This window comes from Pinus tabuliformis, chromosome 9 (genome assembly GCF_031772625.1).
Source record: "Pinus tabuliformis cultivar Carrire ecotype Pingquan chromosome 9, CPIR1, whole genome shotgun sequence".
Taxonomy (NCBI): Eukaryota; Viridiplantae; Streptophyta; class Pinopsida; order Pinales; family Pinaceae; genus Pinus; species Pinus tabuliformis.
The window spans coordinates 238,768,610-238,793,000 of record NC_142307.1 but is presented as its reverse complement, the minus strand read 5'-3'; the positions used below and the strand labels follow the sequence as shown (position 1 = coordinate 238,793,000).

Below are 24,391 nucleotides of genomic sequence, written 5' to 3'. Positions count from 1 at the left end.
TAAAATATATATGTATATTTTTAATTTTTGGAAATATAACATATGTAATTTTATTAACAAAAAAAAAAAAAGTAAGAGAAGAAGAAGTGCAAATTCAACATATTGCATGGACTATTAAGATGAGGCCAATTGAAAAAAAACCCTTTTGTGGCTTTCAAAATAATGTGTGCAGCATCCAATTTGTGTGGCAGAAATTTTTAAGCCTTCTCAGCATCAAAATCCTTAGACCTTGATCTCTCAATGCGCTCTCGTTTTTTTTTGCTCATGATAGCTGAAGTAGCCTGCTTGAATTCATCAAATCTACCCAGGACCAAGCAACAAACCTGAAATCTGAATACATTCATTTAGTGAGCTTAACATATTTGTAAGGATCTTTATTTTCGGTTCCTTATGTAATGCTTCAGTCAGCATAATCGATTTGTGGACCATTTACTCTCGCTCCGTGAAGGTGGACCACCATTAGTGACAAGCACTACTAAAGAAATCACATAGAAAATGAAATCCAAAAGGCCGGATGCAACAAATTCGTAAAATGCAGAACAGTGAAAACATTAACTCAAAAAAACGTAAACAGAGAAAATGTCAAACTTTGAGAGCACGATTTGGCCAAACGGAGGCATATTTGGAAAAACTAAAACATGGGTTTCTTCTCCAGCAGGGCCAATTAGATAACCCAGAAATCGTTTTAAGATATTTGTGGCGGTCTGTGAGCATTTCTCGATTCTTTGGAGCCCATTTTTGCTTGCCGTGTGTAGAAAAACGGATCTTAACGAACAAGTTGTGATTTAATTCGGCGTGACTGAGGAAGGGAGTTCTAATTAGGAATCAAGTGTGTGCTGGCATATAAAACTTGATTACACGCCTCCCATCTTTAATCAACTCATACTTCATCACACCTGTTAGACGTGTCCGAATCTATGTAGACTTCCATAACCATTCCACGACCTTTATATGATTCCTCCACAACTCTTGCATTTATTTTCAAATGGCTTCATGATCAGCCTCCAGATTTAACTCATGTTGGCTATACTTTGACACTCCACCTGTAATTATGGGGACGTAATTGATTTGATCACGGCTCTTCTCCGCTGCACAAACTCCACAGCCGTCCAGTTTAAAACTCTGTCGGGCTCACTTTACTCCCCTACTGTTCTATTGAAGTTACATTTGCATTTCTACCATGTTCACATAAGCCTCCACTCCGCTCCGTGAATTCATTCCCGCCACTTGTTCTCTGTTTCTCCATTTACCATCACTGGATTTTTCTCCATAAAACCGTGTCAATTCCCCGCTAACACATAATGGATTTTTCTTCATCCATTATTCACACAGACGTATTTTAAAATACACTTAAAGGCTCAATAAGTATTATCTTGTTTGTTTTTCAAGTGAGATTTTGGGACTGTTTGCATGCTAATTGTGGGCTGATCTGAATCATATCAAAGTCTGGTGCATTATAATGGTATTCTTGAAATCATTGGTTTTCGTTTGATCTTGAAAATAATCTATCATTTCTGCATACTAGCTCTTGCATATTTGCACTCTTGCATAAGCATCTTTTTGATAGTCGAAGTGCTCTAAAATTGTTCCCGTGCCTAATTACTAAGTAACCAAAAGATTGAATTCATCTTCAAGGTTTATGATTCAGAAGGTAGTAGGAAAGTGACACTTCGGGTATATCTTAAAAAAAAAAATGAGCAGCACAAGAGTAGGTACCCTGGTATTCCATTTCCATCGCTGAAACTATTTTGCTTCATATGCCACTACCATTCATAGAGTTCCTACATGCAGACAATGAATAAAATAACTAAATCAGAAAACTAATGGTTGACTGTCTTTTAGCTGTGGAATGCAACCACTTTCCGCAGTTGATTCAACTTTCCGCAGTTGTTTTTGTTAAACTCTAGGTTGCAGGGTTCATCTAGCAAAACGAGCCACATGGGTAGCTGGGAAAATGTTAGTATATGGATGGTGTCCTATTCATTTGATCCAATTTGATGACAAAGACCCCGATCAAAGGGAAGTCAAGTTGTGTGTTATCACTAAGTTGCCACACTAAGTCGCTGCATGTCAAGAAAAAATAATAATTTTGAATCAATGAAATGAATAAGTTATTTGCTCACATTTCTAAAGGTATTGATTAATTTTAGACTGATGATAAAAGATGAATAGCTAACTTTGTATTCAAGATTTTTAGCTACAAAAACCGTGCACATTCTGCAGCTGAAGTCCAATTCCGCAGCTGAAAAAAAACCTTATTGTTCAAATCAGCCTAACTTTTTCATACGAAATCAGATTTTGATGATTTAAGTACCATTGGAAAGATCTCAACAAGATTTACACAATGAGAAATCCATCATTAGAGTTTGAAATGGAAAATAATGAAATAAATTGCTGAAAAGAAGCAACATTCAACTTGGGGCCCCAATTCCAAAGAAGGTATAAATTCTTTTGATTTTTCCTTTAAGAACTTGTTTCATTAATACAAATTCTTAGTCTTGTGCGTAAATATCATAACTAGAAAGATTGATCACCTCTCTCCTTTGATAATCTTACATTCTGTTGCAGAAGAAGTATTAGTTTTTTTTTTTCAGGTTCCAAGAGGAAGGACAAATGACTACAAGAGAATGGTGTCTCTCTAAGAGACCAATTTGTTTCATAAGAGGATGATCAACAACAAAAAGGAAATATGCTGATACAAAATCAAATCCAAACACTTAAAAAACCTTCAGATATTATTGTCTCCATCACATCCATCCATCACATTCATACTTCATAATAAACCATTCACCTCATTTCACTCCATATTTTCCATTTACATTCACATACAGTTTCCATCCCTTTTTGTCCATTCATAACCCACAAATAAAAGCAAGAGGCTCATTCACATGCTTATTGCCCATTTCCATTTTTATTCTCCATTGCAATCTTCCATTTTCATCTTCTATTTCTTGTCATTTTCATTCCGCAAATAAGCCCTGCTTCAATGCAAATTATTGAGTCCATAGTTATTTGAGTCTAAGTTCTTTGTAAAAACACCTTGAGGCTTGCATGTCTTAATGGCAAGTCTTCATGCTGACAATGGGAATACATTAATGTCCCTTGCTCGTCAGATCTTCTAGGTGACTCGACATCGGCAAATTCATTCGTACTTAGCAAGATGTGTTTGGGCATCTTGACTCTCATTGTCATCAATGGTGAGAGTTCTCGTGTTGATTAATGGCATCCATTAATGGCAATTAAGTCAACAATTTCCTGCTATGTTCGACATCAGAACATCTTTTCACATAGTAGGAATTGTGCCAATGAGTTTTGAAGACACAAAGACTATTATTTTCACATTTTGGAGCAGATTCAACAAGTTTTAGTAGAAGCAATAAAAAGTCATCTTAACTCTTTATCTATGACTCCTCTTGTTCAGCCACTTGAAGAAGAATATGATCAGAATTTTGCAGCCACCACACATACAACTCATGTCCATTCCAAAGGGTAAGTTAAGGTATGTCATTTTCTAACTTTTGACCATATAATTCCATAAAAAGCTAGAATGATAATTGTTGGAAGAACATTTCTCTTCCTCATTTCATAAAATTGCCAATACCATCAGTTGGGGGGGAAATAAATTCATATTCATATCTTGTCATGTCAATACATACTCAGGAGCCCACATACTTCCAACATATATTAACTATTACATTGTTATTATGAGCATATAATGGCTTCTGAAAAAGTGCTTAAAGGATAAATTGGATACAAACAAAATCATGGTTGTCATACAAGAACCAACCATCTTGCAATCCAATAAAGATATACTTTGCAACAATAATCAATATATCATTATGCAAAGTTCAAAGATCAAAATAGAATGCAACAACAAAAAAAAAAAAGTTGTTGTAACACAAGAACCAACCATGTTGCAATTCAAGTAAAACACTTTGCAAAAATATGAAGTTATCAAATGATATCATGCAAAGTTAAGCCAAAGCTCAAGGATCAAAAGAGTTAATGTAATATATATTGCATGAGGACATGCAATAGCTTTAGTTGGGGGGTATGTTGAGTCTTGAAAATGTCATTCATTTCCATTACACTTTCACTATTATGTCCATTATATCACCTCCATTTCACTACTATGTCACAACATTCATCCCACTTTCATTATCATTGGGCCACATTTATGTTTTTCCAAACTTTATTAATTATAAGCTTTTTAAGTGAATTTGTGGTTAAAAATTAGAAAATAATGTGGATATGTTTATACCTAACAAATGGGTTGAAATTGTTGACATGTGTAGGCTGAAAGGAGGCTTCTAGAAGACCCTTATGTGGCACTCTAAGGCCAAATTCGAATTTGAGTGGAAAGAATCATGGGATCATGAGGATATGTGTCACATCTCCTAATTATATTGTAACTCTAAGAAGACATGTGTCTTATCAGTTCCTATTTTGATTAGGACTCTAGAGGTAGAGGGAGAGATTCATGGACTCTCATTAATGAGATGGCTTCTCATCTTTTTGTATAAATAGGAGATCTCTCTCCTTCATTTGTTAGTTCTTAAGTCTTAGTTTGTTAGTTCTTAAGCTTGTTAGCTTGTGAGATGGCTTTTGAAAGCTTTGGAGAGCTTTGTTGTACTTTGTAATTTTGAAGAATTTGAATAAAGCTTTGATGTTCTCAACATGGAAGGAGATGTGAAGTAGATGTCATGGAGCATATTAGAATGTAAGGTAGAGTAGATTTCATTTTGTAATTTTGCTTTGATTTCATTATGTCATTTGATTTCTTTCAAGTTTGATAGATTATATTTTTCATTCATGTAATTTTAATTCTTGTAAGTGTGTTCAACCAGTTGATTGTAGATTAGTTTTTCTTTATATGTTTTTGCATCAACTAGTGACATGAGATTAACCTCTCTGTTGACTTTTCTTTTCTTAATTTTTTTAATTCCAGTTCTGTTTTGATTTCAGTCTCCTTTACTTGCTTTGTTAGTTAGTTTAGAAATCAACTTGCTCATATCATTGACGGTTACCTCCAAAATCCATAGCTAGACTACTAGCGAGGGATCGAATTATGAATGTGTAATTTGATTTTAGTTTTAGTTTTATGCAATTAAATATTAAATTGCTCATATCATTGATGGTTACCTCCGAAAGCCATAGCTGGACTATTGACGAGGGATCGAATTATGAATGTGTAATTTGATTTTTGTTTTACTTTCCTACAATTAGATATTAAATTGCTCATATCATTGACGGTTACCTCCGAATGCCATAGCTGGACTACTGGTGAGGGATCGAATTATGTATGTGTAATTTGATTTTAGTTTTACTTTCCTTGCAATTTTTTATTTCTTTGAGTGCAGTAGCTTAAATCACTTTTCTGTATTTAGACAGCAGCAGAGATAATAGTTTCATGATCAGTAGCTCATTATTTACTTTTTTAAATAGCAGCACATTTTCCATTCTTGTTCAAGCATTACTGTCATCACTAGTACATTCTAAGACCTTCTGAAGTGTTAAGTTCTGGAAATCATTATAGAGGACATAACTTCCTTAAAATATGTATCCATACTTGCCTTCTAGAGACTTAGGAATATGATTTCCATTTGCATTAGACACTTTAGGAGATCAATAAGAACAAAACCCCAAAACAAAACAAGAACTATAAGACAATGAAGTAAGAAAAATGTTAACTAAGCACATATGGTGCACCACACTTCATCAGTTTACGATACCTGGATTGATAATTTATGTAGAGCAATTTAAGACGTTAAATTGACTAGACATGTTCTCTACCAGATTTGTGAGATAGTCTGGTTATTGCAATAGGTAGCAATGCAACTGCCTTGCAGTTTGATAAAATAGTCTCATCCTTGCTGAAGGAGGAGATGAGACAGAAAAATATGGAGAAACAGAATGGTGATGCCTTGTCTGTACGAGGATGGTCCCAGAACATAAACAAAAATAAGTCATCGAGTGGGAGATCTAAATCTAGAGGAAGATCTAAATCTCCAGGAAAACCTATAAAGGTGGTGTGTTGGAAATGCAGAGAGGAAGGGCACTACAAAAGGGACTTTAAATCTAAAGCTCCTGATAAAGGAAAGGGATCTGATGATGCACCTTCTGCAGAGGTGAAAACCACCTCAGATGAAGGTGGGGATGTGTACTTGGCTTCTTCAAGTACACATGTAGATCATGAGGCATGGTTGAATGACTCAGGTGCATCCTTTCACTTCACTCCCCATAGAGAGTGGTTCTACGAGTATGAGAAATATGATGGTGGTGATGTCTTCTTAGGGGATGATAGGAAGGCTAGAATCATTGGTCATGGAAAAGTAAACTTGAAGTTGCAAGGTGGAAGGGTTAGAACACTTCCAAGTGTTCTTCATATTCCTTCATTGTCCAGAAACCTGATTTCTGTAAGCAAGCTGGATGATGCATGTGTAAAAAACAATGTTCAAAAATGATACTTGCAAAATGGTTCGGAGAGCACTAGTATTGATGCGGGGAGTTTGAATTGGAACTTTGTACAAGCTGCAAGGTAGCACTGTTATTGATGGGTGCAACAGTTCTGTGGTTCCTGAAAGTAGAGCAGAAAATATAGTGGTCTCTAGAGAGAAGACCACGTTGTGGCATCAAAGGCTTGGACATATTGGAGAGAAGGGCCTTCAAATACTTCATGGTAAAGGTATGGTAGAAGGTATGAGTAATAGCTCTCTGGATTTTTATTTCTGTCAAAATTGTGTATATGGGAAGCAAAATTGGGTGAGTTTCCCCTCTCGTAGTAAGAGGCCAAAACATATATTAGAACTTGTGCATAGTGATGTGTTTGGGCCTATGAAGGTTCCATCACTAAGTAAGTATGTGTACTATGTATCATTTATAGATGACTTCTCAAGGAATACATGGATACATTTCCTTAAGAAGAATTCTGAAGCCTTTAACAGGTTTAAAGAATTTAAGGCTCTCATGGAAAATTAGAAAGAGAAGAAGATAAAGGTGCTAAGGACAGATAATGGTGGATAGTTTTGCAACAAGGAATTTGAAGAATTCTGTAAGAAGTGTGGTATAGCATGATAGAAGATTACTCCATATACACCTCAACAAATGGAGTTACAGAAAGAATGAATAAAATGTTGATGGAAAGGGCAAGAAGCATGCTTAGTGGTGCCGGGTTAGGACATGAATTCTGGGCAGAGGCAGTGGATAATACATGTTACCTGGTCAACAGGTCACCTTCATCAGCGTTGGATGATAAGACTCCACAAGAGGTATGGACTGCTAAGAAACCCTCTCTTTCACATCTGAGGGTATTTGGATGTGATGCATATGTACATGTTCCAAAGGAGAAATGAACCAAGATGGATAGTAAATCTGAAAAGTGCATCTTTATTGGGTATAAGGGTGGTTTAAAGGGTTATAACCTTTGGAACCCAGTCACATGGAAGGTTGCATAAAACCAAGATATGGTGTTCAGAGAGGTAAAAGATGTTATTAAACATGAAGTCCAACCAAAGGAACCTGAGAAGATAGAGGTTGAGCTTAAGGAGGAAGAATCAGACTCTACAGCAGAGGAGGAATCAGACTCTACAGCAGAGGAGGAATCAGAAGACGAAGAGCCACAAACTCTGGGTGTGAGAAGATTAGTTCGAAAAAAAAGGCAGCCAGAAAGGTATAGTCCATCTGCTTTTTGTTCAAATTTTTCTTTATCTATTACTGACAATGATCCTAGAACTGTGAAGGAAGTAGTAAATTCAGAGGATGGAAAACTCTGGAAAGAGGCCATGGTTGATGAAATGGCGTCTTTCCACAAAAATGAGGCTTGGGATCTGGTGGAGTTGCCAGCTGGAAGGAAACCCATTGGAAGAAAATGGGTGTTCAAGAAGAAGACAAATGCAGAAGGAAAGGTGGAGAAATACAAAGCTCGGTTGGTAGCAAAACGTTATTCCCGGGTGCTGGGAATTGATTTTGGTGATATTTTTTCTCCTGTTGCCAAGGTGACTTTTATCAGATTACTTTTATCTATTGCTGTTGCTTTTGATTTTGAGGTAGAATAGATGGATGTGAAGACAACATTTCTTCACGGGGATCTGGAAGAGGAAATATACCTGAAGCAACCTGAAGGCTTTGCGGTGAAGGGTAAGAAAGCACTGGTATGCAAGTTAAAGAAGTCTCTGTATGGGTTAAAACAGTCACCAAGGATGTGGTGTCAGAAATTTGATACGTTTATATGGGGACTTGGCTTCACCAGAAGCAAAGCAGATCACTGTGTATATTTTAAATTAATTGGTGACGGTGTTATTTATCTAGTCTTGTATGTGGATGATATGTTGTTGGTTGGAAATTACAAAGAAATTATCTAGGATTTGAAGACCCAATTGTCCTCCAAATTCGACATGAAAGATCTTGGTGCTACAAACTATATTTTGGGCATGGAAATTAAAAGAGATTGAGTAAAGAGGAAGCTCTAGTTAAACCAAAGGAAGTATGTCGAGACAATACTGCAGAGATTTAATATGAAGGATAGTAAACCGGTGAAGGTTCCTATTCTTGTAGGTGTGAGGTTATTTGCTGAACAGTGTCCCAAGACACAAGAAGAGGAATAGGACATGTCCCGTGTTCCATATGCAAGTGCAGTCGATAGCATGATGTATGCAATGGTTTGTACTAGACCAGACATTGCACATGCAGTGGGAGTATTGAGTAGGTTTATGTCAAAACCAAAGAAGGAGCACTGGACAACAGTGAAGCGGGTTTTCAGGTATTTGCGTGGCACTAGTGATTATGGTTTGTGCTACCAAGGAAGATTAGGATTGGATAGAATTTTGGATATTCATGGCTTTGTTGATGCAGACTGGGTTGGAGATCTGGGTCAGAGAAGATCTACAAGTGGGTATGTGTTTAACCTATTTGGAGGTGCAGTCAGTTGGATGAGTAAGAAACAATCTGTAGTGGCACTATCAACTGTAGAGGCAGAATACATGGCAACCACTCATGCAAGCAAGGAAGTAGTTTTGTTGCAGAGATTGTGTTCAAGTATGGGGTTAGTACAGGGAGCTATAAGGATAGACTGTGACAACCAAAGTGCAATTTTCTTGGCAAAGAACCCCACATATCATTCAAAGATAAAGCACATTGATGTTCAGTATCACTTTGTGAGGGATACGATAGAAGACAAAAAGGTGTTGCTGGTAAAGGTGGAGACTTTGAAGAATACTGCAGATGCATTGACAAAATCTATGAGCTCTGAGAAATTATCTTCGTGTAGAGAGACAATGGGCATTTCAGGGCTGGAAAAATGACTAAGGTCTCTTGTGGCCCCCTGTGGAAAGAAAAAAAAAAGTGGGAGAATGTTGGGTCGTGTTATATTCTTTCCATGACTAGCCCATGTAGTTAACCGGGAGGTTAGGGGGGGGGGGGGCTGAGGGGAGCCCCCCTTCGTTGTGCCGATTGTGTAGCGGGGGGGGGGGCTCACAGGGGGTTTGAGGCATATCTATAACCCCACTTTATGGGGTCTAGGGCAGTGCCCTAGAAAATTTTGGTTTTGGACCCTATGTTAGGATGGGCGAACCCACCTATGGTTTTGTGCATGATTTTTACACATGTTTTTGGACGCAATGGTTTTCAGTCGATGGTATTGGATGCGATGGTTTTCGGTTCATGGTATTGGATGCTTTGACATGTATAAATATGTATTATAACATTGAAAGGAACATAATGAAAAATCAAGCTAGTAGTCCCAGTTTTGGGATCTAGGGGAAATCTCTATGTATATTTGTTTTATGTGTTATGCTCTCGCATTGTTTATTTTTTATGTTTTAGAATTCGCGTGTAGGTAATTTCTGTATAGGGTTAAATCCTATAGCCAGAGGATGTCCAGTTTCCTCCACATAAAGAAGAATTTCCCAAGCTAGTGCATTTTGCCTTGCTATGGACCTCAAAAGATTCGGAGTGGGTTAAGGAGACGAAAATATTTTGGGTGTTGATGGAGATGGAAATGCACATGGAAATTAACCAACGACCAAGGTTGTCCCCTACCTTGTGCGCATATCTATTGGCTTATGCAGAATTCAAAGCCAATTTTCATAAGTTTTTGATCAAGGTGCGCAAAAACCCTAAGCAGAAATGGCACACATTACCTTATATGGTGACAGACATAGATATTCAAGAAGTTGTGGGACTTTGGCCATGGGAATGGTGCACGTCTATGGAGTTAGATTCTGGAATAAGCGCAGGTGTAGAGAGCTTTTCTGCGTAGAAGAAGGATGCTGCTCAGCAGGCTGTGTGTACCTTGGCTGCACAAAAGAAGAAAGAGGCTACTACTGCAGCTGCGGAGAAGGCCCGTCTAGAAAAGGAGTGTGCTCCCAAGGCACAGGCAGAGTGCGAGAAGAAGGATGCAGAGGACAGAAAACAGAGTGCTTCCCACCACACTGATGAGCAAGAGATGTCAGAGCAAGGAGGAGGTGGCGATGAAGAGAAAACCACTCCCTTCATATTGAAGAAGTGCACATAAGAGCAACAGAGTAGGCAGCAAAAGAAATATAAGTCTGACAAGAAGATGGATGTGGATCCCATGGTGCTGATAGAAGGAGATCTCGTTGAGATCGGCAAAACAAATTGGGACACCATGACAAAAGTGATGCAGAAATTCGAGCAACAATACATGTAGACACTTGGGGGTGTCCAGAAGGATCTACAGGAGCTACAGATCTAGGCGAACAGAATTCAGGCAGATGTAGGGAAGGCGAGCAGTGTGCAAGCTAGCTTGACACAGGGAAGGAGTGTAGTATCAGAGATAGACTGGCCTTAGGACGTCAGAGTCTTTCCTTTTCCTGAAGGGTCAGTCCGTGCGGAGATGGAGGAGCAGCATGATGCTTCACACAGTCAAAGACATGGGGCTGAACCTTGTCACGCTACCGCTTGAGTCTCTGCATGCGCTACATCAGGGGGTCATGGAAGAGCTCAAAATTAAAGAAAAATGCACACTCACTACCATCAGTGAGTTCAAAGTTAAAAATCAATAGCTTTTCGTGGAAAATACTCAGGGTCTGAAGTAGCAGGAGGAGTTGAGCACACAACATCAAAATCTGGTCACATCAATTAAGCAGGCCTACAAATATATACTTGAGTTAGGTATACCTGATGATGTAGAGGCTTTAGTCAACGTAATAAAATTAGTTGTTGCAGTGCGCAGTTCAAAGGGGAAGGTTGACAAGGTGAATTTCAACCTTAGGATGCAGATAGTTGAGTTGTAGTTGAAGTTTCCGTCGACCACACCGCCAGAGGTCTGAGAACAAAGGAACATGGTGATTAAAGAATCCATGGCCTAGCTAGATGTCATCGTTCAAGGGTGCGACAAGCTCTTCACTCAGGCACAAGGCCTCTGGGAGACATTGCAAGAGGATCCTACGCTGAAATAGTTGAACACAAAAATTCAAGAAGCGCAATAATGGTACGATGAAATCAACACAACAGCGTGGACGCTGGCACCAGTCCAGCGCCTTGCGCACCTATAGGAAGGTAAAGCAAAATTGCTACAGATATAAGAATTTCAAAAGAAGAAGTCTATGCTCAGTGCACGACTTGAACCTTGGACAGAGGAAGCCAGCTAATTCTCACAAATCATTATTGAGAATTTGAAGGCTATGCAACAGACGCAAAGGACTATGCAGCAGTAAGTAGAGGGGCCAACCACATAGAAGTTGGTTTAGGAGGTGCAGCAAGAAACAGAACATAGTACAACAAAGCTACAAGCATTGACTAAAGTATTCAACGAACTCTGCCAGAAAGTAGAATAGCCAACTGAGTGACTCGAGGGCGAGTCATGATCTTTGTGTTGGGGGCGTGTTGGGATGGGGTTGCCAATGGCAGAATGGAACTAATTAGTCATTTTTGTAACAAATTTTGTAAAATATGTAAATTCTTTGTGATCTGTGGATGCAGAGCGCGTAGATGAATAAAAGTGAAAGGGGCTTATCCCCTTGTTTTAAGGAAAGTTTTGAGTCGATCTTGAGATTCACCTGTGGTTTGCAGACCATGGCATTGTATGAAAAATTCTATAAATAGTTGAGTTTTAGTGAAAGGAAGAGGTAACTAGATGAAACTAAGATAGAGGATTAGTTTGATTGAAGAGTCTTGGGCAGAAGCTAAGGCAAGAAGTCTCTACTTCCTATGTTTAGGTAGAGAAAAGTAGGGTCCACAGCTGAATGCACAGAGGCCAAGGTAGAGTTCGTAGCTGAGTGTGTGGACCCCTGCAACTGTGTGTGCATGGAAGAAGAGTGTGTAATTCATGAATTGAAGATCAATAAAGACAATTTTCCAAAGAATTATTGAGTATTTATATTCATATATGTTTGTGTTATATGCTACTGATAAATGACTTGTTTTATGAAATACTGATTAAATTCTACGTGATTATCTTGAATCAATCTTAATAATGTACGCAATGAATGTTTAAACACTTCCGCGAAGTTTCTGGTGATTTCTCTTATGTTTTTTGATGAATTTAGTAGATTTGCGTGAACGCCTATTTAGGATTGCTTTATGATGCACATAAGTAGGTAAATTGACTGTTAAAGGTCCACAACCACTGATCGTAGACCTTCGTGAAGGTCTGAAGGTCGTTTTAACAGAGTTACAGTAACGAGCCCTAGAAGTCTATTGATCTACGCGGAGGCAGATCTAAGGTGCTTGAAGACATCACACTAGTCTCTGGATGCAAAAACTTAGTTCTTTCACCCCCCATACTGTTTAAGGTGAGTTTGCAGCTTGCGCTACATGGGTTTCTGTTGAAAGGGCCAGTAGTGTAGGGTTTTGTTGGTTGGCACAACTAACTCCGAACCTAGGTCAGGACACCCTAAGCCAACACTACCTCTCATGGAAATGGTCATATATAAATGACTTACTTAACGCAGTTGAATCCCAAAAAATGATATCTAATATAATCCACTACGAAAACCCCTCAATACTTAAGTACAAAAGAGCGAAGGGAGCTCTACATTAATGGTTGATGAGGCAAAATACTCGCTAAGGTTTTGCAAATGGGGTAGCAAGCTAAGTGGGCTTGATTGTGGGGAAACTCCACAGTTAAGCGTGCTTGAGCGAGAGGTGATTTTGGATAAGTGACCTCCTAGAAAGTGCTGGTTACCGGGTGCAAGCTCCAGAAGTGATGATTGACGTTGTTGTAGCCCAATCTGGTACAACTAGAATATTTAAAATCTTAAAAAAAAATCAATGCAAGATTAAAATTGTAACATGTGATGGAAACCTTTTCATGCTAATTAATTGTTTAGAGTCAAAATAATTATCAGAGGAGAATCCTTGATTAAAGAAAGTCCTTCTGGTATTTGGTTGTCAAAGTTTGAGCTATTATCAGTTACTATAGGTTGGATATTGTTATCTAATTCAATGTCAAGCTAAAGGTTCCTCTTCGGACCCACTCATGGATTTTCCTTCTTTGACGACTAATAAAATTTTGGTGTCATCTCATAATGCTATTTGGAGTCTCTCAATTACTTCGTACCATTGGATAGGAAAACAAATTGGGCATCAAAACTCCAAATTTTATGTAAATGACTACAATACATGACCTTTGACATTACAATTCTATGACATGAATGAACAAACTAATATTATTAATTACCGAAAAAAACAGAAGGTTTTCCACTGGCTGGCTTGCCCAAACTACATCAATGAACCTTAGAGATGTTATGCTTTATATCATGTGGAGCAATTGTTATTATACAAGAGCTTATTGAACATGTCAAAGCTAACATGATCCCTATTATCATGGGTGTATATGATTCTTTTGAAAATTTTTGAGCTTGCAAAGTCATGGTAGATGACCCTCCACAATTTTCAAATGTTATGGTATATGCTAATGGTGCCAAATTTGAAGGTAAATTACTAGAGGGAGAGTTGATATCCTTACATGGAGAAGTCAAAGATATCCTTTGTAAAGAACTGAATCCTTTTCTAAAGGAAAGTAGATTCAGTTGCAAACATCTACCTACAAATATCAGTTCAATATTTATTCCAAAAGTAATGTACATTGTCCATTTACAATGTCCACATGGTTCTGAGAAGATCTATCTTCATGGAATATTCAACAAATGTGTTTTATCTCTTGGATTTAGACCAGGAGTGTCTGCATCATTTTATTGTGTGATTTTGCAAAGTGACCCAACTCGAGAACAAGAGTTGTTTCTTATTCCAACATCAACTAATATGGTCAAGGCTACAAAAGAGGTTCTTTATCATGATTATGGTAGATATAATACTAAAGCCCACGATCTGTTGCTAATTTCGAATGACTGGAACATCAAGGAGTCAATTTTGATTTCATGCTTATTTTGATTTCATGCTTATCTAATAGCTTGATTGAAGAAGGCATAAGACTTTGTTGCAGGGTTGTGTCTGTTCAAATTTTAGTTCTACAGTGGCAACCCGAAAAATATGAATCTGCTTGTTCATTACTAGGGAGTTCCTTAAATTCTATTCAAATAATTGCAGGGTCTTTCATTTTAGATGATGGTGAGGGTTATGTGCTTGTTTGGCTACTTGTGTAAGGGAATCACATTTTCTTAGTATATATTCAAGAGCTCCAGAAATTTTAGACCACTTGGGATATTTATGCAAGGCTTCAAATAGAGCTACAAACTAGCCTAAAAATATTGTTGGTTTCTTCTAGTTGGCAAAGAAGCATAAAAAGAATGCGATACAAAAAGACAATAGTGTGAGGTTAGCACATGCAAACTTTACGATGCAAGGAGTTTCAAAGGAGATTTTAAATCTAGAAGAGAAGATAGTGATTTATTTTTTCCTTGCAAAGGCATGTGATTTTGGTCCATTGGTGATTATTACTAGCACTCTTAATTCATGAGATCAAAAGATTGGAGAAAAAAACATGCTTGATAAAATTAAAATAAATGTTGATTAGGAGAGTTTTAGTACACTTATAGAATGCAGAAGAAATATTTGGCTAGACATGTTTCTATTGTTAACTTTTACAAGAGGCTCGCAACATTTTGGAAGAGGTCGCACCTAAAATTTAGTGGAACAGGATGATACTTCCTTATTTTCAATCGATGTTTAACACTACGAAGCTCTAGATCTAACGTCACCTCAGTGGTACAAATTGCATGGGGTTTATATAGAAATGTCCTCCCACAAATAAATTTTTTAAAACCACCCATCATAAGATCAACGATTATTATTTATTACGATAGCACTCTTCTCCTTTTCAAAGACTATCAAAGGTGCCACCGTAACCAGTTTGGTGTTTGGATCAAGTGGCGTATGGATGCCGACAAGATTGGATTTCAATTACAATTTTCAATTGTCGATATAGATCATCACCAACATGTGTAATTTATTTACCTTTGACATGGATGTCATTAGATATGGGCGGCCCTCACGCATATTATTTATTCTTTTACTTATATACAAACTTTATAGTCCTAAATTTGATTTTGTATATTGTTAATATGTAAAAAGGATGGGGTATTATTTGTAATGGATGAAAATAAATATTATAAATATTATATAATATATATTTTATATGATTTGTTTTAGTTGTAAATATTTTTTTTAAGGAGAGGGTAGTTGATAACTATTTCCAAAGTTAGTTTTTGGAACTAATTAAGACAATTAGTTCAGTTAGGATAGTTAGTAGAAATAAAAGCTCAGGAATTAGATGGGAAAAGGGATTCTGAGTCCAGTCTTCATGACTGAATTTTGTAAACCATAATCTTTTTTACGCGTAAATAATATATGTCAGTTTTATTTTAGAATTGGTGTTGCAATGAATATTTGTCTCATGTGTCCTAGCATTCATATATGATTTTACTCTCTTGGACAATGTAAGATGCGGTTGGTTCTTTAGTTTATGTTTTTAATGAATTTACTTAGTTGTACTCATTAAAATTTGTTGTAATCATTAAAAATCAATCTTGAAGCCCTTAGTGAAGCACTCCACATCTAGGAATCTCATTCATATTCTTATTTTTCATCCGTCATTCTTTCTACAGAGTTGAAGCAAGAATTCTTAATTTCCTGTGCCAAAAATTTGTCTCGATTTTTTTCTTTACATCTCCACCCTGCAACTCTCATAGTCTTTGTTTGTTCTGTTGTAGAAGGGTAGGGCTTCAAAACCATAACTTTTGGTTACAAGCTTTCATGACTTATACTTACAGCCATTAATTTCAATCTTTTTATCCAATCTCAAAATGTCTCAAGAACTTCTTCCCCCATAGCCAAGAACTGTCTCTTGAGGTACAACAGTTTTTGGTGTCGTTGTTGGGGAACAAAGACATGAAGCTATTTTTCCCTTGGTATTAAAGATCTATTTCTTGATCGTGAGCAAGATTTAGATATGAAATTGGTTTTTTATTATTCACTTGGTGACTCCAAGGATGAAAGCTTCATTGAATTAAGATTTTGCTGGCAAGAAAATGAGGAAGCCCATGAAAAGTTCAAGTACCAGGCTTTTAGGTTTTTTAAGGAAATTTTATTTTTTATTATCAGCTTTTTGGTACACTTTCCCCTTCACATTAAAAATATTATTTCCTGCTTTATATTCTTAGAAGTTAGTAAAGCAAAAAAATTACATTCTTTATCCGAAAAATAAGACCTTTTTTCTTATTGTATTATTGATCTTGACACAAATTCGTCTCTTAAATGTCAGAGGAGACATGATTGTTGCACTATAATTCCTAAAGATAATCAATCATAGTCTAGGCATAAGGTGATGATTCATCATATTTGGGAGATAAGAATCTTCCTCATGAACAATCCACTACTTGTCTTTGGAGCCAAGGTGATTTTCAAACCCTTGGTGTTGCCTCTAGTTCTTCATCAATATCCTTCAAGAAGCTTCAAATTTTTCCAAGTTTCTCTGGAGAGAATGATGATGTTATAGATGAACAACATGTATTAGAATTTGAATACTTTCTGGAAAATTTTCAATTTTTTATGAAGATGTGGTTTTGAGTTTTTTTTGTCATACATTAAAGATGGAAGCTCAACAATGGTTCCAGTATTTGGAGGAAATTTAAATTAGTTCATATCTTCAGGATATCTTTCTTAGATATTTTGGTGAGCACAATTCATATGAAAAACACCTTTTGGAATTATGTACTATCCACAGGTAGAGTAGTGAACCAATCACTGAGTTTAATAGGAGGTTTCAAAAATTTATTTCTGAATGCAAAAAGAAATTCAACCCCCTGAAAGTTGTTGCCATGGTGTATTATTTGAAGGCTTATCCTATTGAATTCACTTTTTATCTCAAGGAGAGAAAGCCTTGAACTCTGGATTTGATGTTTCTTTATGCATTTGAAATTGAAATAATTTATGGGCTTGTGCAAAATTTTCTTATCATATTGAAAGAAAAAATATTGATGAAGAGGGTCTCTCAAAAAAACAATGGAGATTCTCTCAAAGAAAATGCAACTTTGGAGGTAAGGAAGGGTTTTAAAAAATGGGCAGAGAATTTCCATATTTTTGAAAGGAAATAATTTAAGTATTCCGATAATTTAAATCATAAATCCTTGCACAAACTAAACAACACTTTGAAGGCTAAGTAGATAATTATAATCATTATGAGAATAAAGGGGAATCCATTGCAGGTTCTCAAGTGCTATTGCAGGAGGACAAATATTTTTGTCAAGAGTTGTTATTGCATGGAAAACATCAACATCATGGGGAACAAACTTTATTTTTTTCTTTTCAGCCTAAAAGGTTGTTAGTGGAGAACAACCATCATGTTCCTTCACTTCAAACCATGAAAGCGGAGTTTGTGGAAAGGACATTGCAAATAAAAAATTCCTTAGAAGATCTAGTCACTCACTATATGTCATTTTTATTTGGTCAGAAACAAATATCATTTCTGGGGTATGTGCTAATTAACTTTTTGTCTAAAAATATTTTATGGTACATACCAATTTTATTTTTTGAATCCCAACAGTATGGAGGCACAAGTTCGAGTACCTAAGTTTTGGGTTGGTGCCACTGGAAGACTAACTTCACTTGATTGAGATCACTCATGTACATAGGTAGGAACCTATACATAAATAAGATTAGGTGTTCAGGATATATTTTGAGTTGCAGTTTGCAGTTTAGTTTGTTTTCCAGTTGGTAAATAAAGGAAGCAGACATCGTTTTAATCAATTTTCAAGATTGTGAGGTTTCAGTTTTTTAATATTTCAGGGTTTTCATAATTATGGAGTCCATGCCCAACTAAGGCCACTGATTTACAGTTCTCAACACTTTTCCCACAAAATGTTGTCCCCAGTTGGAGCCAAATGTTGTATCCCAATCTAGCACAACTAGAATATTTAAAATCTTCAAAAAAAACCAGCACATGATTAAAATTGCAATATTTCATGGAAAAAAATTTATGCTAACTAATTGTCTAGAGTCAAAATAATTATTATAGGAGAATCCTTGCTTAAATAAAGTCCTTCTAGAATTTGGTTGTCAATTTTTGAGCTATTATGAGTTACTACAAATTGGAGATTGAGATCTATTTCAATGCCAAGTTGAAGATTTCTCTTTGGACACACTCATGGATTTTAGTTCTTTGAAGACTAATACAATCATGGTGCCATCTCACAATGCTATTTGGATTCTCTCAATTACTTCTTACCATTGGATAGGAAAACAAATTGGGCATCAAAACTCCAATTTTTTCTGTAAATAACTACAATACACGGCCTTTGAAATTACAGTTCTATGACATGAATGAACATACTAATATTATTAACTATGGCAGAAAGGGAAGGTTTTACACTACGTGACATGGCCAAAATCCATCAATGAACCTCAGAGATGTTATCCTTTATATTCCATCTGGAGCAGTTGTTATTATACAAGAGATTATTGAACATGTCAAAGCTAACGTGATCCCTATTATCATTGGTGTATATGATGCCTTTGAAAAATTATTAGCTTGCAGAGTCATGGTAGATGGCCCTCCACAATTTTCAAATGTTATGGTATATGCTAATGGTGCTAAATTTGAAGGTAAATTACCATAGGGAGAGTTGATATCCTTGCATGGAGAAGTTAAAGATGTCCTCTGTAAAGAAGTGAATCATTTTCTAAAGGAAAGTAGATTCAGTTGCAAATATCTACCTATAGATATCAACTCAATATTTGTTCCAAAATTAATGTACACTATCCATTTACAAGGTCGACATGGTTCTCAGAAGGTATGTCTTCAGGGAATGTTCAAAAAATGTGTTTTGTCTCTTGGATTTGGACCAGGAGTGTCTGCATCATTTTTATCATGTGCTTTTCCAAAGTGACCCCAACTAGAGATCAAGAGTTGTTGCTTACTCCAACATCAACTATTGTGGTCAAGGCTACAAAAGAGGCTCTTTTTCATGATTATGGTAGATACAATACTGAAGCTCGGGATCTGTTACTTATTCTGAATGATTGTCACGTCAAGGATTCAATTTTGATTTCATTCTTATCTAATAGCTTGATTGAAGAAGGCATAATACTTTTTTGTAGGGTTGTGTATGTTCAAAGTTTAGTTCTATAGCGGCAGCATGTAAAATCTTAAACTGTTTGTTCATTAGTGGGGTGCCTTAAATTCTATTCAAATAATTGCAGGGTCTTTCATTTTAGATGATGGCCCAAGATTCTGTGATTGTTTGGCTACTGGTGTAAGAGCGACACATTTTCTTAGCATATATTCAAGAGCTATAGAAATTTTAGACCACTTGGGATCTCTATGCAAGGTTTCAAAGAGAACTACAAACTAGCCTAAGAATATTGTTGGTTTCTTCCTAGAAAAGTTTGCAAAAAAGAATCAAAAAATTGCTACACAGAAGAACAATAGTGTGAGTTCAACACATGCAAAATTTATGATGCAAGGAGTTTTTAAAGAGATTTTAAATCTAGAAGAGAAGACATTGATTTATTTTTTCCTTGCAAAGGCATGTGATTCTTATCCACTAGTGATTATTGGTAGCACTCTCAATTCACTAGATCAACACAGTAAAGAAAAAAACATGCTTGATAAAATCGAAATAACTGGTGATTAGGAGAATTTTAGTACACTTACAAAATGCAGAAGAAAGATTTGGATGGACATGTTCATGCTCTTAAATTTTACAAGAGGTTAAAAACATTTTTGAAGAGCTCGCCTCTGAAATTTAGTGGAATAGGATGAGACTTCCTTATTTTCATTCAATGGTTCACAGTACGAAGCTCCATATCTAACGGCACCCCGGTGGCACAAATTGCATGGGGTGTATATCGGAATGTGGTCCCGCAAAGAATTTTTTTAAAACAACCCATCATAAGATTGACGGTTATTATTCATTACGATAGCGCTCTTCTCCTTTTCAAATACCACAAAATGTGCCCCCATAAGCAGTTTGATGTTTCGATCAAGTGGCGTAGGGATGCCAACAAGCTTGGGTTTCAATTACAATTTTCAATTGTCCATACATCTCACCACCAACATGTGTGGTTTATTTAACTTTGACATGGATGTTGTTAGATATGGGGGGGCCAACACGCATATTCTTTATTCCATTACTCATATACCAACTTTATAGCCCTAAATTCAATTTCGTATATTGTTAATATGTAAAAATGTTGGGGTATTATTTGTAATGTGTGAAAATATATATTATATATATAATATATATAATATTTAATATGATTTTGTTTTAGTTGTAAATATTCTTTTAAAAAATGGTTAGGGTAGTTCACAATTCTTCCCAAATTCACTTTTTGGAACTAATTAAGACAGTTAGGATAGCGAGCATAAATAAAAACTCAGGAATTAGATGGGAAAATGGATTCGGAGTCTAGTATTCATGATTGACTTTTGTAAACCTTAATATTTTTGAAGCCTAAATAATATATGTTAGCTTGATTCTAGCATTGGCGTTGCAATGATCGTTTGTGTCATGTGTCCTAACATTCATATATGTTTTTCCTCTCTTGGATAGTGTTAGATGCAGTTGGCACTTTAGTTTATGTTTTTAATGAATTCACTTCGTTGTACTCATTAAAATTCGTTGTAATCATTAAAAATAAATCTTGAAGCCCATAATGAAGCACTCCACATCTAGGAATATCATTCATATTCTACTTTTCATCCATCATTCTTTCTACACAGTTGAATCATAAATTATTAATTACCTGTGCCAAAACTCTGTCTCCTTCATTTTCTACTTTACATCTGCACCCTACAACTCTCATAGTCTCTCGTCATTCTGTTGTAGAAGGCTAGTGATCCAATATATTTTTCTTATAGATGCATGGAATTACATATAATAGAGCTTATTAACCATGGAACTTAAAAACAGAGAAAAACCATACGGAAATAATACAATACACAAGAAACCATGATATAATGATTTTATTACGAAGTTCGACCAATTTGGACTATGTCTCTAGGCCCTACTCAATAGTGGGGAGGCCTTCATTCATTAAACTACATGAAAAGAGAGAAGTACAAGCAACATTCTTTATAATTCTTATACCTCCAAGCTGGAAGATTGACAAAGAATGGAGAGCCCAACTTCAAAAATAGACAATACCACTAAAATATTGGCAAAACATCATGCAAAAATGCCTATCCAAACACCCAATTTGGATAATCGGGCCTTCTGCAACTTCTTGGAACCTCCCAACTACTGAAGGCGAGGTCCCGACGTGCTGCCAGGTCAGGGCCTATTGCTTGAAATGCTTCTGAACTATACTACTAGTCCTCTGCCTTCTCCCAACACAAAAGGATATTTTATACAAGCATGGCGACAATTCCTCAACTCCTAGGAAGTTCTAACCATAGGCCAAGTTAGGCAAGCGAGATTGTCTTAAGACCAGGGATCTCGGGCTTGAATGATACATGCAACAAACCTTTACAAGTATGGTGAAACCCATTTTAAATATGGCACGAAACCTCTTTGATTGTGCATTGAACTCGGTGGTTCTACACAATCGACGTTCCATCGGTATACATACCAACCCTTATATCATGCAGCTTGCGATACGGGGGACCTGCCAAGCTTATACAACATAATATATAACATATCGCATCCGGGGACCCCATCGCAATCGCAATTGACACTTAAACCATCGGCATATCAACCCAACTTGTGTTCTATGATAACATAGATAGACCCACTCGGTTTATAAATCTCAATGTATTAAACATCGCATTCAACAGTCCTATTGAAAATCGGAATCGGTGATTACTACCAGGGCCGCTTTGCATCCACTAGCCCTTATGTGATTGCGATATGTGATATATCGCATCGCAACTAGGCTCTGTCGAGGGCCGATCCTTAACACCTGTTCCTCTGATCCGCGATGTGCGATATCACAATCACAACCGGGATCCTGTCGGGGCCGATTCTTAACCACTTTATCTTTTTGCGAGTGCGATATGCGATTATCACATCACAATTTTCCTAGGGCTGATTTTCCCTTAAGCTGCTTCATCTCCTTGCTACGATATGTGATATGCGGGACCAATGGCAGCCTGCCATTTGGAGCTCCCCTATTTGCTTATAATTTTTTCCAAGTCATCTCCTTTTGGCACCTATACAAGTCAAACATAAACTTTGACTTGCTCTAACTTCTTCATAGGAACTCGGATTTGAGTGTTGTTCACACCATTGGAATCAGGATGACGAACACTTCGATTCGATGCTAAGTTTATACAAATTATACTAGTTTGAGTTTTGAGCCTTCTACCATGTCATTGGTACTTTTTGAAGATCCACGTAGATCAATCCTCTAAGATCCCCCTAGATCAGTCCTCCCCAATAAGAGCTTTTGGACTCCCAAAATCCCTTTCATTCAATTGGAAAGTGAGGAAATTTCTCCCTCACTTTTTCTTTCTCCATCTAGTGAGCTTTGCTCGGATGCATTCCTTTGAAGCCCACACAAATTTACTCCACCAAAAGCATTAACACATCCATCACACTTTTTTTGTCCTCACCAAATCACACTTTCAACCCCCTACAAACAAATCTGGTACATCCTTTGCAATCATATACAACCATACATGACTCAAACAACCCCTCACTTACCAAGATTTGGTAGCACACACTCTTTGGTCAAGGATTACATAATAAAAAAGCAATAGCTCAACTACTCATACGAAAAGTCCACAATCGTCATCGTTGCATTTTGAAGTGATAGAAAACACATCATCACTTAAACATTTACTTGCAACGCATGATTTACAAAACGTTGCCATAACAAGCTACTATATTTAAAAATACAATATTTTGCTTAATAAAGAATACCACCATGAATATGGTGGATTCGTTTGTTGAACAATTTCACCTGTTGGATTTTTTATCAATGCTTTCTCAGAATGGGGCATACGACATGTGGCTCCCTAGTGTCCCACCTCGTTGTAGTGACTGCAACGATTCTTTCTCTGCCAAACTTTCTGGGTCATCTTGGAGCGCTTTCCCCTTACGTGCCTCTCATAAATGTTCATGAATCCCTCATTGTCACTAGAATGTGATGAGGTGCCCTCATCATCTATTGTTTGTGTGTCATTGGTTGTTTTGGATCATTCCCCAACTTCCTTCCTAACATAATGAGTCTTGCATGATGAGGCAATTCCTCCACTTTTATGGGGTTTGTGATGCCCTAGCCATTAATGTCGAGACCCTTCCCTTGATACCCCATTTTCTTAAATATTTTGGATCCGATACATGTAGTATGTTTTTCAAAACTAGAGAAATCATCATCAGGAAAGGTACATGAAACCAAAGAGTCACGTTTTAACTCAAGGTGGTTATGTTGTAGCTTTTCTAAGGCCTCATCCTTAACTTTCAACTAGTGTAGCAACCTTTTTTTTGTCCTTTTCTTCTTACTGTAGGAGTCTCCTTAGTTCAGTATTCTCTACTTGAATTCTTTGGTTGATCTCCTCAAGTTCCTAGAGCAATGCCTCATTGGGTATCCCTTTCACCTTTGGTACAATACCTATTGAAACTTTTGTTTCATTACCCAAATCAACGAGTCCATCTGCTGCGATCCCAAGAGTTGCAATCTTCCTTTCATCACCGGAATCTGGTCCCAGGTCAATTTTCTGCCTTGTGCAAATCCCGCAACTGTGACCTTTTCATCCTCCTCTAATTCAAAATCACGATCTTGTCGCATGGTGGCAGTTGGCTTCTACCTCTCCTTTCTATCATTCCACTTAGGCCTCATCTTAGGGTGTAGTTTCTAGTAATTCTCTTCGTCGTGTCCCTCTTTCTCACAATGGGTAAAAGAGGGCTTTGCCTCTCTTCTCTTGGTGATTGTTACTCCTTTTGGGTGGTCATTTTGTTCATGTGTCCCCTTGCTCTCAATATGCATCACCTTCACACTGGCCTCATCGATTGTAGCAAGCTCGAACAATAGT

General features: G+C 36.9%; 1 pseudogene; it reads right to left on the bottom strand.

Moving 5' to 3' along the window:
* The window catches only part of LOC149148066 (protein NRT1/ PTR FAMILY 7.3 pseudogene), a 56,261-nt pseudogene extending 32,114 nt beyond the window's left edge, over positions 1 to 24,147 (bottom strand).
* Positions 24,148 to 24,391: the final 244 nt, after the last annotated feature.